Source organism: Giraffa tippelskirchi, chromosome 3 (assembly GCF_054371585.1).
Source record: "Giraffa tippelskirchi isolate mGirTip1 chromosome 3, T2T-mGirTip1v1.2.pri, whole genome shotgun sequence".
Lineage (NCBI taxonomy): Eukaryota > Metazoa > Chordata > Mammalia > Artiodactyla > Giraffidae > Giraffa > Giraffa tippelskirchi.
This window is the reverse complement of record NC_137277.1, coordinates 64,198,441-64,213,360: the sequence shown is the minus strand read 5'-3', so window position 1 is coordinate 64,213,360 and position 14,920 is coordinate 64,198,441. Positions and strand designations below refer to the sequence as shown.

Sequence of the window (14,920 nt, the reverse complement as noted above, 5' to 3'; positions counted from 1 at the left end):
CCTGGGCTGAAAATGTGTGGACTGTCTGGGAACCAGAAAGTCACTCAAAACCCATGTTGGAGTGAGGGACCTCCAGGAGATTCTAGAAAAAGTGGTCTCTGAATATTTAGACAACTGGTAGATTTTGGTTTAGTCAGGATTCATTTGCTGTAACTTTGCATCATCTAGAAGACAGCCAGGAGGTAACGAAACTTCTTGTGGTTTTCAAAGGCTAATGGCCTGATACTTGCTGCTCATCTTTATTGCTCTCCCTTAGGACAGATTGGGGAGGTGGTGGTGGTGATGGGGATCGGGGGTAGTTTAGGGAAAAGTTTCTCCCAAACATGCTTGTGACAAGCTCACTCCACTTGGCCTCTCTCAAGACTGTGTGGGGGCTAGTTCGTCAGATTTCTGTTCTCAGCTATTCCCACAAATCTGTGCATGCCTTTGCCCCTGGCTCAGGGGGGACACGCAATCACTTCAGAGGCCAAACCGGATCATTTTCTCCCGGTTGGCTGGGTTCTGGCAGCGAGTCCCAGTCGTACCCCGCACCTGGCCGCTAGCAGGTTCCCGCCCGCAGAGCTCAGGTGTGAGCACTTCCTCCTTGGTTGTGGGGCGCCAGGCCATCGCGCCTGGGTGTCCGCCTAAGTTCGTTCTGCAGCTCATCTCACTTGCCGCCCTTACCTCACGGAGGCCCGGGACAGGGTGCGCTCTTTTTAAGGCCCAAGCTGAGCAATTCCCACTAGGAAACCCCCCACCTTCCTCCCTCCCGCGGTGCCTCAGCCAGCAGGTAGCCCTCGAGGTTCTCTCCCCTGGGGAGCATTTTCGACCGCCAGAGGTGCCCGTAGCCCCCGGGGTCGAGGGCGGGAGCACCGCGCAGCAGAGCTAGCCGACTGGCCAAGGGCCGGCGCGTGGAGGGAGGAGCGCCAGGAGGAAGGGGCCGAGCCGGGAGAGCCCCCGCCCCGGGAGGAAGGGGAGGAGGCCGGGTGTTTCCTGGCGCATTCCCGGCCCGCCCGAGTGACTCACTCGGTCAGGAAACTCCCAGGGCCTGCCCGGGACCCCCGAGCAGCCGCCGCGGACCCAGGTGAGGAGCGCTGCGGTCCCCTTCCCGCCTCGCGCCCCGCTGGATCCGGGCCCTCCCTCGGAACCTGGCCGGCCGGGAGCTGGGAGGTGGCGGGGTCGGACCTGGGCCCCTCAGGCAGCCGGGACTTGGACCTCCGCGGCGCGGCCTCCCGGGCGGCGCGGCCTCCCGGGATCACTCCGGCCCCGGAGTCGCGAAGCCATTCCCCAGCGCCCCTGGCGCGTGGCGGAGTTCCAATGGGGAGGGTCCATTGGGATTTTGCAGTTATTGTTTGAAAGTAAGGAGCAGGAGGTTTGTCCTGAGGTCGTGCTTCCCTCTCTGAGGGAAGGAGAGACTGACCAAGCGAGACCATTTTGCAGATTCTTGGAGAGAGGAGTTGGGGGCTTTGTTAAGGAGCCGGGATTGTTACGTGGGCAGCGCGATTCAACACAGCCAGATTGAGTTGTATATTTTAAGCCTAAAATGCGTGCTCCTACCTAATTCGCAGCGCTTGGTGCGGGGAGGTGAGGGGGGAGAAAAGGGTGCAAGAATAATTTGGAAATGGGGTTTAAGAAGCGCTTTCTAAGCCGAGAGAGGCGTCCGGAGCACGTCCACCCTAGCGTTCTGTCTGAACGGCCGGATAGCGAATGCTTATGAAGCCGGGTGTTGGACGGTGTACGCTTCTGTGGGAGTCTGAGACTTGGGAGTTTCCTTTTCCAGGAGTAGAGAGAGGGTGCGCCGCGCCGCACCGCGCGGCTCAGGGTTTTGTCAGAGCTTGGGGAGTTGGGTGGTATTTCTTGGCCATTGTCAACGTGATTCCGTCAATGACCCGTGATTGAAAGCAGCGGTGTCCTCGGTGTTGTAGCTCAGGTTGCTATGGTTGACAATTCACCAGCAGCTCCAGCGGCTCCGGGCTCGTGCTGGAAAATCCTGCTCCGCAGCTCGGCTGAGGCGCGGGCCTGTGAAGCTGCGCTCCGGTGCCCACCGTCCCTTCTTCCTGAAGGCCTTCAGTGGTTTTTCGGGTAAAGCGCAGATCTACTCGTACTGAGTCTGAAGAAAATAATCAAGTTTTAAATGAATGTGGGCCACGGCAAGTTTGCATTTGTGGGAATTCACTTAGGAAGATGGTGGCAAACACTGTCTTCACGCAGCGGCATCTCTATGCCAGAGGTGAACAGGGAAATGTGGAAAACATTTCCGATATTAAAACATACATTTGTATGCTCATACGTCCCTCAAAGAAAAGTTACTCGCCAAGTGTTTTTGTGTGTTTATTTAAATTTATTTTAAATTGACATACAGTAATATTGAGTTTGTGATAAACAGTCTGAATTTTAACAAATGCTTAGTGTCTGGTGACTTTCAACCACAGTCAAGATACAGAGCAGTTTTATCACCCCCTAAACTCCTTTCTGTCCTTTTGAAGGCAACTCCCTTTTCCACTCCAGACCCTTGATCTGCTCTGCATTCCTACAGTTTTGCTTTTTACAGAATGTCGTATGTGGTTTTTGAGTTTGGTTATTTCACTCAGCGTAACGCATTTGCGATTCATCCATACTCTAGTTTGTCCCTGAGGGGTAAAGACATTAAAGTTTAAAACGTGTGCCTCTAGGATACAACCTGAGCTATTCAAATAACACTTAATTCATGAGAAGAATTACAACACTTAAGCTTATTAAAAATTCAAACAATACTCCACTACATATACTAAAAGTGAAATTCCCTCAGTAAGTCTCTCTTGGTATGTAGCCTTTTCTGTGCATAGGTTTTATTTTTGTGTATGTTCTTTTTCTGACAGTGAGATTATATTACATGTATTATACCTTTTCACTTAATGCTCTTGGATTATTTAAAGATCTTGGAAATATTAGCATGTTGGCATGTATATTATATTGACATATATATTATATATACACACAGATATTCTTCATTCCTTTTAATGACTGTATAGTATAGTGCTTTATGGTTAGATGTATGATAATTTATTTAATCAGCCCCTAGTTAACTGACATTAGTTTGCATTTGTCACCACCATATTCTGGGAAAGATTGAAGGCAGGAGGAGAAGGGGATGACAGAGGATGAGATGGTTGGATGGCATCACTGACTCGATGGACATGATGAATTTGAGCAAGCTCCGGGAGTTGGTGATGGACAGGGAAGCCTGGTATGCTGCAGTCCATGGGGTCTCAAAGAGTCAGACTCGACTGAGCAACTGAACTGAACTACCATATTCAGTGCTTGTGTCTATATCTTTATGTTTATACTCAGATTTATCATTCTGGAAGTGAATGAGGGTTTAAATAAAAGCTAACGTATCTTTTAAGTTGGCTTAAAACTCAGCATTCAAAAAACTAAGATCATGGCATCTGGTCCCATCACTTCATGGCTAATACATGGGGGGAAAGTGGAAACAGTGGCAGATTTTCCTTTCTTGGGCTCCAAAATCACTTAAGAAGGTGACTGCAGCCATGAAGTTAAAAGACACTTGCTCCTTGGAAGAAAAGCTATGACAAACCTAGACAGAGTATTAAAAAAAAAGCAGAGACATCACTTTGCTGACAAAGGCAAAGCTGTGGTTTTTCCAGTAGTCATATACAGATGTCAGAACTGGACCATAAAGAAGGCTGAGCACTGAAGAATTGATGCTTTTGAAATCTGCTGGAGAAGACTCTTGAGTGTCCCTTGAACAGCAAGGAGATCAGACCAGTCAGTCCTAAAGGAAATCAATCCTGAATACTCATTGAAAGGACTGATGCTGAAATTGAAGCTCCAGTACGTTGGCCACCTGATGCGAAGAGCCTCCTGATTGGAAAAGACTGATGCTGGGAAAGATTGAGGGCAGGAGAAGGGGGCTACAGAGGATAAGATGGTTGGATGTCATCATCGACTCAATGGACATGAGTTTGAGCAAACTCTGGGAGATAGTGAAGGAGAGGGCAGCCTGGCATGCTTCAGTCCATGGGATCGCAAAGAGTCGAACACGATTTAGCGACTGAACAACAGCAACATTTCTTGAGTACTTACTTTGCTTCAGTGTTGTTTTGTGTGCGTGCATGTTAAGGCACTTCAGTCATGTCTGACTCTTTGCAACCCATGGACTGTATGTAGCCTGCCAGGCTCCTCTGTCCATGGAATTGTCCAGGTAAGAATACTGGAGTGGGTTCCCATGCTCTGCTCCAGGGGATCTTTCCAACCCAGGATGGAACCCATGTCTCTTATGTCTCTTGCATTGGCAGGCGGGTTCTTTACCTCTAGCGCCATCTGGGAAGCCCCAGCATTGTTGTAGGCCAGGATTACTTTTCCTGTCAAGGTCCAAATAGTGATTATGTACAGCTTTGCAGGCCATATGGTTTCTGTCACAACCTCCCCAGTTTCACTACTGTAGCATGAAGTCAGCATAGACGATTTGTAATGAATGAGTGTGGCTATATTCCAGTAAAACTTTACTTATGGAACAAACCGTAGGCTGTAGTTTGCTAACTCTTGAGTACTTTACATACTAACTAGTCACACAACCCTCAAAGATAGGTGCAATTATTATTCTCACTTTATGGATGAGGAAAATGACAGAGTTGAAGTGTGTGCCCAGAGTTAAACGTCTGGGGGCTTCCCTGGTGGTCCAGTGGCTGACTCCTCGCTCCCAATGCAGGGGGCCCAGGGTTCAAGGCCTGGTCAGGAAACTAGATCCTGTATACTTCAACTAAGAGCTCACATGCCACAACTATTAATAAGACCCAACACAGCCAAATAAATAAATAAATTTTTTTAAAAGTGAGCATGCCTGATAAGAGCTAGACTTTGAATCCAGCCTTCTGACTAGTAAGTTAAAAACTAGAAAGAAGCTGTCAAAGATGCTTTCTCCAAAATATTAGACCTTGGGACCTGACCCTCATACACTTACTGAATCACTCACCTATGATTTTTTGAAGGCACTGTGCTTGCTCAGGTACCACTCCAGGACCACTGCCTCTACTCCTCAGTTGGGCCAGCGCTCCCTCAACCCCTCTCAGTGTGTGACAGTCTTGTGTCTTGGCTTTTGATCTGTGTTTTAATAGTACTAGTTTATAGAGGGGTCAGCACAGTCAGTGCAAGTGAGATCAAGTTGGGTCCTGGCAAAGCTACTGCTTTGACTGTTGTCAATGTCTGCTATATGATCACCTGAGCTCTGATAGGTATGTTGGTTGGACTACCTTTGACCATTTTTCTTCTTTGGTAAGATGGAAAAAGCACCTATTAGATTGTTACGAAGATCAAAGGAGATAGTATATATAGGAATGTATTGTTAATATTCAATTAACTTAAATGTTAATTCAATTCAGTATGCTTTGGCTTCTAAAGCTTTTATATGTCTTGTCCTAGCTATTCATCATTTTTGCAACCAAAGAAGAAGAGCATGGATTAATAACATATATATAATAATTAAAAAACTTTATTTTAGCCAGGGCAATAAGGTCAGAAAAATAAATAAAAGGCAGATTGGAAAGAGAAAATTGTCCCTTTTTGCAGATGGTATTATCGACATAGAAAATCCAAGGAATCTATGAAAAAACTATCAGAATGAGTATCTGAAGTTAATAAGGTCACAAAATACAGTCAACATATGTAAATCAGTCTTATTTCTATATACCAACAATGTGCAATTAGAAAGTAAAATGTTTAAAAATAACCATTTTCAGCAGCTTCAAAAAATCAGATACTTAGATATAAATTTAATGAAACACAGGATCAATAAGCTGAAAACTGCAAAATGCTAATGAATGAATCAAAGATCATGTAAATAAATGAAGAGGCATGTTATGGGCATGAGTTGAAATACTCAACATAGTAAAGATGTCACTTCCCTCCAAGTTGATCTATAGGTTTAACACAATTCCAATAAAATATTGCAGCAAAAAAATATCTTTATATTGAGGTACAAAGTACATACCATAAAATTACCTCCTGTAAGAGTGCAGTGATTTTTAGTAGGTTTATGGAGTTGGACAGCACCATTATAACATACATATCACCCCAGAAAGATCGCTCATGACCTTTTACAGTTAATCTCCATTCCTAGCCCCTATTCCTGCTAATCACTAATTTGCTTTCTTTTATACATCTGCCACTTCTGGACATTTAACGTAAATGAAAGTGTACAATTTGTGTTCTTTATGTGTAACTTTCTTCACTTAACATAATGTTTTTGGAGTTTATTTCTGTTCTAGTATGTACCATCATTTCATTCCTTTTTTGTTGCATTGTATTCCATTGAATGGATATATCACATTTTCTTTAACCATTCATTAGATTCTTTTTTTTTTTTGCCTGTTATGAATAACTGCTGCTATGAAGACTCATGTTCAAGTCTTTATGCAAGCCTATGTTATATCATCTTCTTGATAGAAATCTAGAGTGTTCTTGCTGGGTCATAAGATATTTTTATTTAATTATTAGAAGTCACAGCAGATTGTTTTTATAGATGAAAGACAAACTGACTGACATTTCTATGAAGGGGGAAATAAACTGCAGTAGTTGAAAAAATGTTTAAAAAAAATGGGAAAATATTGCCCCATTTTTTTTTTTTACTATAATAAAATATAAATAGCCTAAAATTTACTATTTTAATCATTTTAAGTGTACAGTTTAGTAGCTTTAGGTACATTTACATTGTTGTACAGCCATCACCACTATCCATCCCCTGAACTTTGTCTTCATCCCAAACCGAACGTCTGCACTTATTTATTTTATTGAAGTATAGTTGATTTACAATGTTTCTGATATACAAAGTGGTTCCATCTTTTTTGTATCTATATCTATATCTATATCTATCTATATCTATATATACACACACACGTGTGTACATACACAGGTCTATTTTTTTTCAGATTTTTTCCATTATAAATTATCATAAGATATTTAATATAGTTCCCTGTGCTATACAGTAGGTCCTTGTTTATTTTATATATAGTAGTGTGTATCTGTTCATCTCAAATTCCCAATTTATCTCTTCCCCCCCTTACCCTTTAGTAACCATAAGTTTGTTTTCTATGTCTGTGTCTTTACCCATTTAAGTACTAACTCCCCATTTTCTCATTCCTCTAGCTCCTAATAACAACCATTCTACTTCCTGTCTATGAACTTGACTATTCCAGACACCAATCAAGCACTGCTATGGCTTAATATAACTATGAACATTGATGTACAGATATCTTATTGAGATGCTGTTTTCAGTTCTTTTGCTTATATACCCAGAACTGGTATATTACTGGGTTATATGGTAATTAAATGTTTAATTTCTTTGAACAGTTGTCATATTATTTTCCTTAGCAGCTTCACCAACATTTCTGTATACCAGCAATGCATAAGGATTCCAATTTCCTCACATCCTTTCCAATACTTGTTATTTTCCTTTTTATTTTTTTTAATTAGTTTATTTTCTATTTTTTAACTTTACAATATTGTATTTGTTTTGCCATACATTGACATGAATCCACCATGGGTGTACATGTTTTCCCCTTCCAGAACCCCCCTTCCACCTCCCTCCCCATCCCATCCCTCCGGGTCATCCGGTTGCACCAGCCCTGAGCACCCTGTATCATGCATTGAACCTGGACTGGCGATTCGTTTCACATATGATAATTTACATGCTTCCATGCCATTCTCCCATATCATCCCACTCTCTCCCTCTCCCATAGAGTCCATGTGAATGTGAAGTCGCTCAGTCGTGTCCGACTCTTTGCGACCCCATGGACTGTAGCCTACCAGGCTTCTCTGTCCATGGGATTTTCCAGGCAAGAGTACTGGAGTGGGTTGCCATTTCCTTCCATAATACTGTTCTGTTTATCTGTGTCTCTTTTGATGTCTCACATACAGGGTTATCTTTACCGATTGACTAAATACCATATATATGTGTTAGTATACTGTATTGGTGTTTTTCTTTCTGGCTTACTTCACTCTGTATAATAGGCTCCAGTTTCATCCACCTCATTAGAACTGATTCGAATGTATTCTTTTTAATGGCTGAGTAATATTCCATTGTTTATATGTACCACAGCTTCCTTACCCATTCGTCTGCTAAAAAATAATAACCACTTTAATGGGCATGAAATAGTGTCTCATTCCAGTTTTGATTTGCATTTCCCTAATGATTAATGGTGTTGAGCATCTCTTCATGTATTTATTTGCCATTTGCGTATCTTCTTTAGAGAAATATCTGTTCAAATCCTTTGTCCATTTTTTAATCATGTTTTTTTTTTTTCATGTTGAGTTGTAGGAGTTCTTTATATATTTTGGATAGCAATCCCTTGTCAGATGTATGATTTGCAAATATTTTCTCCCATTCTGTAGGTCTTTTAATTCTCTTGATAGTGTCCTTGGTGCACAAAAATTTTTAACTTTCATGTCTAGTCTAGTTTTACCTACTTTTTCTTTTGTTGCTAGTGCTTTTGGTGTCATATCCAAGAAATCATTGCCAAATTGAGTGTTGTGAAGCTTTTCTTACATGTTTTCTTCTTAGAGTTTTATAATTTTAGCTTTTCTGTGTAGGTGTTTTGTTCATTTGAGTTAATTTTTGTATATGGTGTGAGATGATAGTCCAGTTTAATTCTTTTGCATGTGGATATCCAGTTTTTCCAGCACAATTTGTTGAAGACAGTCTTGGGCTTCCTTGGTGGCTCAGTGGTAAAGAATCCGCCTGCCAATGCAGGAGACATGGGTTTGATCCCAGGTCCAGGAAGGTCTCACATGCTGCAGAGCAGCTAAGCCCATGAGGCACAACTATTTAGCCTGTGCTCTAGAGCCCATGGGAGCCGCAACTACTGACCCCACGTGCTGCAGCTATTGAAGCCTGCACGCTCTAGAGCCCATGTTCCACAACAAGAGAAGTCACAGCAATGAGAATCCCTCGTACCACGACTAGAGAATTGCCTCATTCTCTGTAACTAGAGAAGAATCCTGTGCAGCAATGAAGACCCAGCACAGCCAAAAATTAAAAAAAAAAAAGAAGGTCCTTTTTTCTGTGAATGGTCTTGACACCCTTGTTGAAAATCATTTGATCATATACACAAGCAAGGGTTTATTTCTGGGCTCTTTATTCAGTTTCATTGGTCGATGTGTCAGTCTTTATGCCAGTATCACAGTTTTGATTATTATAACTTTATAGTAAGTTTTGAAATCGGTAAAAGACTTTCAGCTTTGCTGTTCTGTATCAAGATTGTTTTGGCTATTCTGGGGTTTTTTGAGATTCCATATTATTTTAAGATGAGTTTTTCTATTGCAAAAAAAAATGCTGTTAGAATTTTGATGGGGATTACACTGAATTTGAGGATAGGTTGGGTTATACTGACATCTTTTTTTTTTTTTGGTTGCTCCACGCTGCTTGGGGGATCTTAGTTCCCCAACCAGGGATCAAACCCAAGCCCCTGTCAGGGAGAACAAGGACTCCCAACCACTGGACCACCAGGGAATTTTGTATATTGTTATCTTAACAATATTAAGTCTTCCAGTTCATGAACATGGAATATCTTTCTGTTTATTTATGTCTTTAATTTCTTTAATCAGTGTTTTGTAATTTTTAGTGTATAAATTCTTAAATTTATTTTCTTTTTGATGCTATTGTAAATGGAATTGTTTTCTTAATATTCTTTTTGGAACATTTATTGCTAACGTATAGAAATGCAGCTGACTTTTATGTGTTGCTTTTGTATCCTGTACCTTTGCTGAATTCATCTATTAGCTCTAACAGGTTTTTTTGTGAAATCTTTTGTGAAATCTCTACATAGAAGATCATGTTCTCTGTGGTTTCATGTATTCCAAAGTTGTGTTGTTAGTTGAATAGGTTTATAGTTGTTACATCTCTCTGGTGGAGTGACTATTTTATTATAATGTTTCTAGTAACAATTTTTTGTTTCAAGTCTATATGTTTAATATTAATATAGCTACTCTGGCCACTTTTGGTTTCTCTTTGCATGGTATATCTTTTTCCATGCTTTTGATTTCATCCTCTTGTGTCTTTGAATTTAAAATTTGTCTTTCACGGGTAGCATATAGGGCTTCCCAAATGGTGCAGTGGTAAAGAATCTGCCTGCCAATGCAAGAGATGCGAGAAACATGGGTTTGATCCCTGGGTTGGGAAGACCCCCCGGAGAAGAAAATGGCAACCCACTCCAGTATTCTTGCCTGGAAAATTCCATGGACAGAGGAGCTTGGTGGGCTGTAACCCATGGGGGTCACAAAGAGTCAGACACGACTGAGCAGCAGCAGGTGGCGTATACTTGGTTCATGCTTTGTTTGTTTTTTTCCCCATTCTATCATTGTCTGCTTTTTGATTGCCTACTCCATTTCCATTTAATGCAGATACTTATATCTTAGGATTTACATATGCCATTTTGTTATTTGTTCTCCGTATATTTTATATCTGGAGACCCTTTCTTTGGCCATAGTGAGGAGCTTAGACCCAGCAGCTGTGTAGGAGCCAGTAGAGAACCTAGCACTGTGAATGGCCTGAGTTCAGGCTACCTAATAAGACTCCAGTATTCTGGCTTGGAGAATTCCATGGACTGTGTAGTCCATGGGGTTGCAAAGAGTCAGACACGACTGAGCGACTTTAAAAAAAAAAAAAAGTAAGATTTCAGAGCACTCTGAGAGTAAGATTTGCATTTATATGAATTTTTTGTGTTAAAGGCCTCTCAGAACTTGGTCTCAAGAATACGGGGATGTGTTTTTTTACCTTTTTTACCTTTGTGTTGGTTTGAGCCTGGTGTACACTTGTGCTGTTGAGCGTTCATTTACGTCCCTGCCCCCCCACCAGACTTCGTCACGACTGCCTTACCTTCATGCAAGACTGTGGAGACAGAAGCCAGGCCTTGAACTGTGAAATTCAGATTTTTTAATTGTGAATAAGACAAATGGACAGTGACAGCTACTGTGACTTGAAACAAGCATATTTGTGATTTGTATTTGTATCTCAGAACTGGACTAGCCAACGTTGTCAAGTCCTGTTCTTTCCTCTCTTATAGGGGAATTTTGCTCCATGGGAGAGAAAAACCAGTGCTTAGAGAGCAATGAGTTCCATCTTGGAACTTAATCTGATAACCAGAATTTTATGCCCTGAGCTAGCATGGTTATTCCTTGTGCCCATTTGTCCTGACTAGAAGAGTGGAGGTGGGCAATGATTCATCTTTGAAGATATTCACAGAAGGTACACTTTGCTGTGAAGAACCACACAGGCCCAGGTCAGAAGTGGTGATGAGGATTTACATTATATTTAATCCCTACCTAAACCTCGAGTTACTCAAGCTGTTCCATTTTAAAGAATTTTCTTCTTTTCCCACAAATCCTGCCTGGAAGGACCAGTCTCCACAAAACCAACTAGCGTTACAACCACCTGGACTCTTGACTCATTGGGGTTGTCTGTCCCAGGGGTCATGGAATAAGTTAAATCAAGCAGACTTGTGCATGTGCATGATATTTTCAGATTCTGAAGTCAGCTTTCCTTCTGCCCTGGAGACCACATTCATAAGAGTTTTGTACATGCTAGCTGTGTTTCTTCCTTTGCTTTAATTGGGGTGGGGGTGTGTGTATTAGTCAGGATTCTCCATAGAAACAGAGCCATAGGGTATATGGAAAGATTTATTTTAAGGATTTGACTCACATGATTGTGGAGGTTGGCAATTCTGAATTCAAAGAGGAGGCAGGCTGAGGCTTTGGGAGAGTTGATGTTACAGCTCAAGTCCAAAAGTCCTCTGAAGGCAGAATTCCTTCCTCTTTGGAGAACCTCATTTTCTTCTTTTAAGGTCATCAACTGTTTGGATGAGGCCCACCCATGTTATGGAGGATCACCCGCTTTACTCAAAGTCTGCCTGTTTAAATGTAAATCACACCTAAGAAATACCTGCACAGCAACATCTAGACTGATGTTTGACCAAAAACCATATTATACCATAGCATAGTCAAGGTGGCACATAAACTAGCTCATCATAGGGAATAGTTTTTACTTTGTATTTTAAGCTTGCACTTTATTTGGCTGTGCTGCGTCTTAGTTGCCACTGGGTCTTAGTGTTGGCACATGGGGTCTTTGCAGAGTCTTAGCCACTGGACTACCAGGGAAGTCCCAGTAATTTTCGTTTCAGACAGTTGCCTCCTCCTGCAAAGACTGGCTTCAAGGTAAGCCCCATGCAAAGGGTGGGAGGGGGGGAGGACGGTGCTTGCCCTCTGGAACTGCCAGCTGAGGGAGGGAAAAACCAACACTGCCCACCCTCCCTCCACTGGGAATGTGTCACTGACCAGCATTGTACACAAGCTCTGAGAGGCTCGGACCCTCTCAGTGGCCACAGTTGCCCTGACGGCCACCAGGAGTGGACAGAGCAGGGTTAGTCCACTCTGGGAGGCCTCTGCCTGTATGGCCAAGCTCTGGGGCAGCTCCCTTGGAAGGCGTGACTTCCTGCCCTGCACTTCTGAGTGTCCCTGGACCATTTTTGAATGTGCTTTTAAGGAACTCTGTACCTCAGGAGCTTGTGTTGTGGTTTTGAGTGATTGGGGACTGTGTCCTGCTGGACAGCAGTCCCGCTGGCTCTCCCAGAGGGCCTCACTCCGTCCTGAGGCCTTTGTCCTTGGCATGTAGGTGGCCACATTCTCACCATGTTTTCACATGGCCTTCCCTCTGTGCTTGTTTGTGTCCTGATCTCCCCTTCTTAAAAAAGACACCAGTCACATTGCATTAGGACCCACCCTATAACCTCATTTTGCTTTGATTGCATCTGTAAAGACCCATCTCCAAATACAGTCAGTCTGCGGTTCAAAGAGTTAGAACTTGAAAGGGGAACACAGTTCAGCCCCAAGCAGTTCATTTAATTACAGTGATGGGGTGCCTATGAGCCTCAGGAGCCATTGGCTCCTGCTGCTCCTTGAGGATCTGGCAAGGAGGCGGGGGCAGATGTGTTGCTATCAGGGAGACTTTGTTCCTCTTTGTGAGGCAAAATTACAGACAGTCCAGCATTTTATTCTGTCACTTTGAAGGATTATATGGTATACTGTTATGTTGGAGACTGCTACCCTAAAACGGCCTCAGAACTGGCTGGTTCCCTGCTGCTTGCAGCCCCTTGCTGTTTCCCAGCCTTTAGTCCCTTCATCTGACAACTCCCAGGAAGGGGTGGGTAGGGAGCAGCCACCCATCGTGCTGTCGCCCTGGCCACACTTTCTCTAAGTGTGGGCGAGAGGCTCCAACCTCAGAATCAAGAGGTGTATGTGGGCGCGTGCCTGGTCAGCCAGCTCCCCTAGTCAGGGCAGGGTGTGAGAGTCAGCATTTGCATCAGGTCTCCCTGGCAAGCATCGTCTGTTTCAGTTGCAGCCAGCTCATACCCTAGCTCCCTAGGCATCCTGGGGTACTTGGCAGGAGGAGCCCACTTCCAGGATTTTATGGTGCTTTGAATAAGGTACAGGCAGACATCATATAATTGCTCTTTGCTTTATTGCACTTCTCAGGTAGTATATTTTTTACAAATGGAAAGTTTGTGGTGATCCTACATAAAGCAAATCTGTTGGTGCCATTTTTCCTTCAGCATTTGCTCACTTTGTGTGTTTGTGTCACATTTTGGCAGTTCTTGCAATATTTTAAACTGTTAAATTATCTTTCTATTTGTTAGGTTGATCTGTGATCAGTGATCTTTTAAAAAAATTTTTTTTATTTATTTATTTTGGCCATGCAGCATGTGAGATCTTAGTTCCCTGACCAGGGATCCAACCCGCGCCCCCTGCATTGGAAGGGCAGAATCTAAACCACTGGACCACCAGGAAAGTTGCTATGATCAGTGATCTTTGATGTTATGATTATGCCATGTTATGTTATTATTGCTGCAGGCTCAGATAGTGGTTAGCTTTCTTTTAGCAGTAACATGGTTTTAAATTAAGGTATATACTTTGTTTTTACTTTTTGATGAGACACAACCATTATGTAGTCTCTCAATACCAAGATCCTGAGCTGCTTATACATCACCACAATGGCATGCTTTTAAAAATACATTTCTAGCACCCTTATTATTTTCCCTCCAGTATTGTCTTCTAATACTCTTGGTTGACATTCCTATGGGACTCTTGGCCTGTCCCCTCTGCTATCACAGAGGAACCCTACACATTATTTCCAACTCACAAGTAATACTAAAGTGCAGTAAATTTCTGGTCTTGGTAAGTACTGTTGTCAAAAATACAGTCTTGAATTTCTTGTGCACAATATTAAATACAAATATTCTACTGTTTTACTTAAAAGTATGGTCAAATTTGAATGGTGGCAAAAGAGATGTGGGACATTTGGGGAAGTGCAGCATGAGTCAATCACATTCAGCACTTTTGTGTATCAGCCACTATTATTTAGATCAGATCTGTACATTATTTTTGGGCTTCCCAGGTGGCTCAGTGGTAAAAGAATCCACCTACCAATGCAGGAACCGCAGGACACATGGGTTCGATCCCTGGATGGGGAAGATCCCCTGGAAGAGAAATGGCAACCCACTCCAGTATTCTTGCCAGGATAATCCCATGGACAGAGGTGCCTGGTGGGCTATAGTCCATGGGGTCTCAAAAAGAGTCGGACACAACTGAGCACACACATACATTATTTTTTAAGAAATACTGCTATCACATACTTAATAGGCTACAGTATAGTGTAAATATAACTTTAGATGCTCTGGGAAACTGAAAACGTTGTGTGACTCCCTTTACTGCAGTATCTGCTTTATTGTGATGGTCTGTAACTGCACCCACAGTGTCTCCCGAGATATACGTGTACTTACCCTTTCAGCTTGGTAGTAGCCTGAAAATGCTTGTTTGCAATAACTCTTACCTCTCGAAGGCTTTCTAAGTATCACAGGGGAAAAGAAGATGTAGACAATTAGAACTACCCAGGAAG

The 14,920-nt window shown here is 42.7% G+C and overlaps 1 protein-coding gene across 8 annotated transcripts in view; it reads left to right on the top strand.

Annotated features, from left to right (window-relative positions):
- The first annotated feature begins 998 nt into the window (after positions 1-998).
- Positions 999-14,920, top strand: part of CYFIP1 (cytoplasmic FMR1 interacting protein 1) — a 103,686-nt gene continuing 89,764 nt past the window's right edge. For all 8 annotated transcript variants that reach the window (XM_081583090.1, XM_081583089.1, XM_081583091.1 and 5 more), the window contains exon 1: positions 999-1,063. The gene's annotated coding sequence lies outside the window, so the exon portion shown is untranslated. The remainder of the gene's footprint in view (positions 1,064-14,920) is intronic.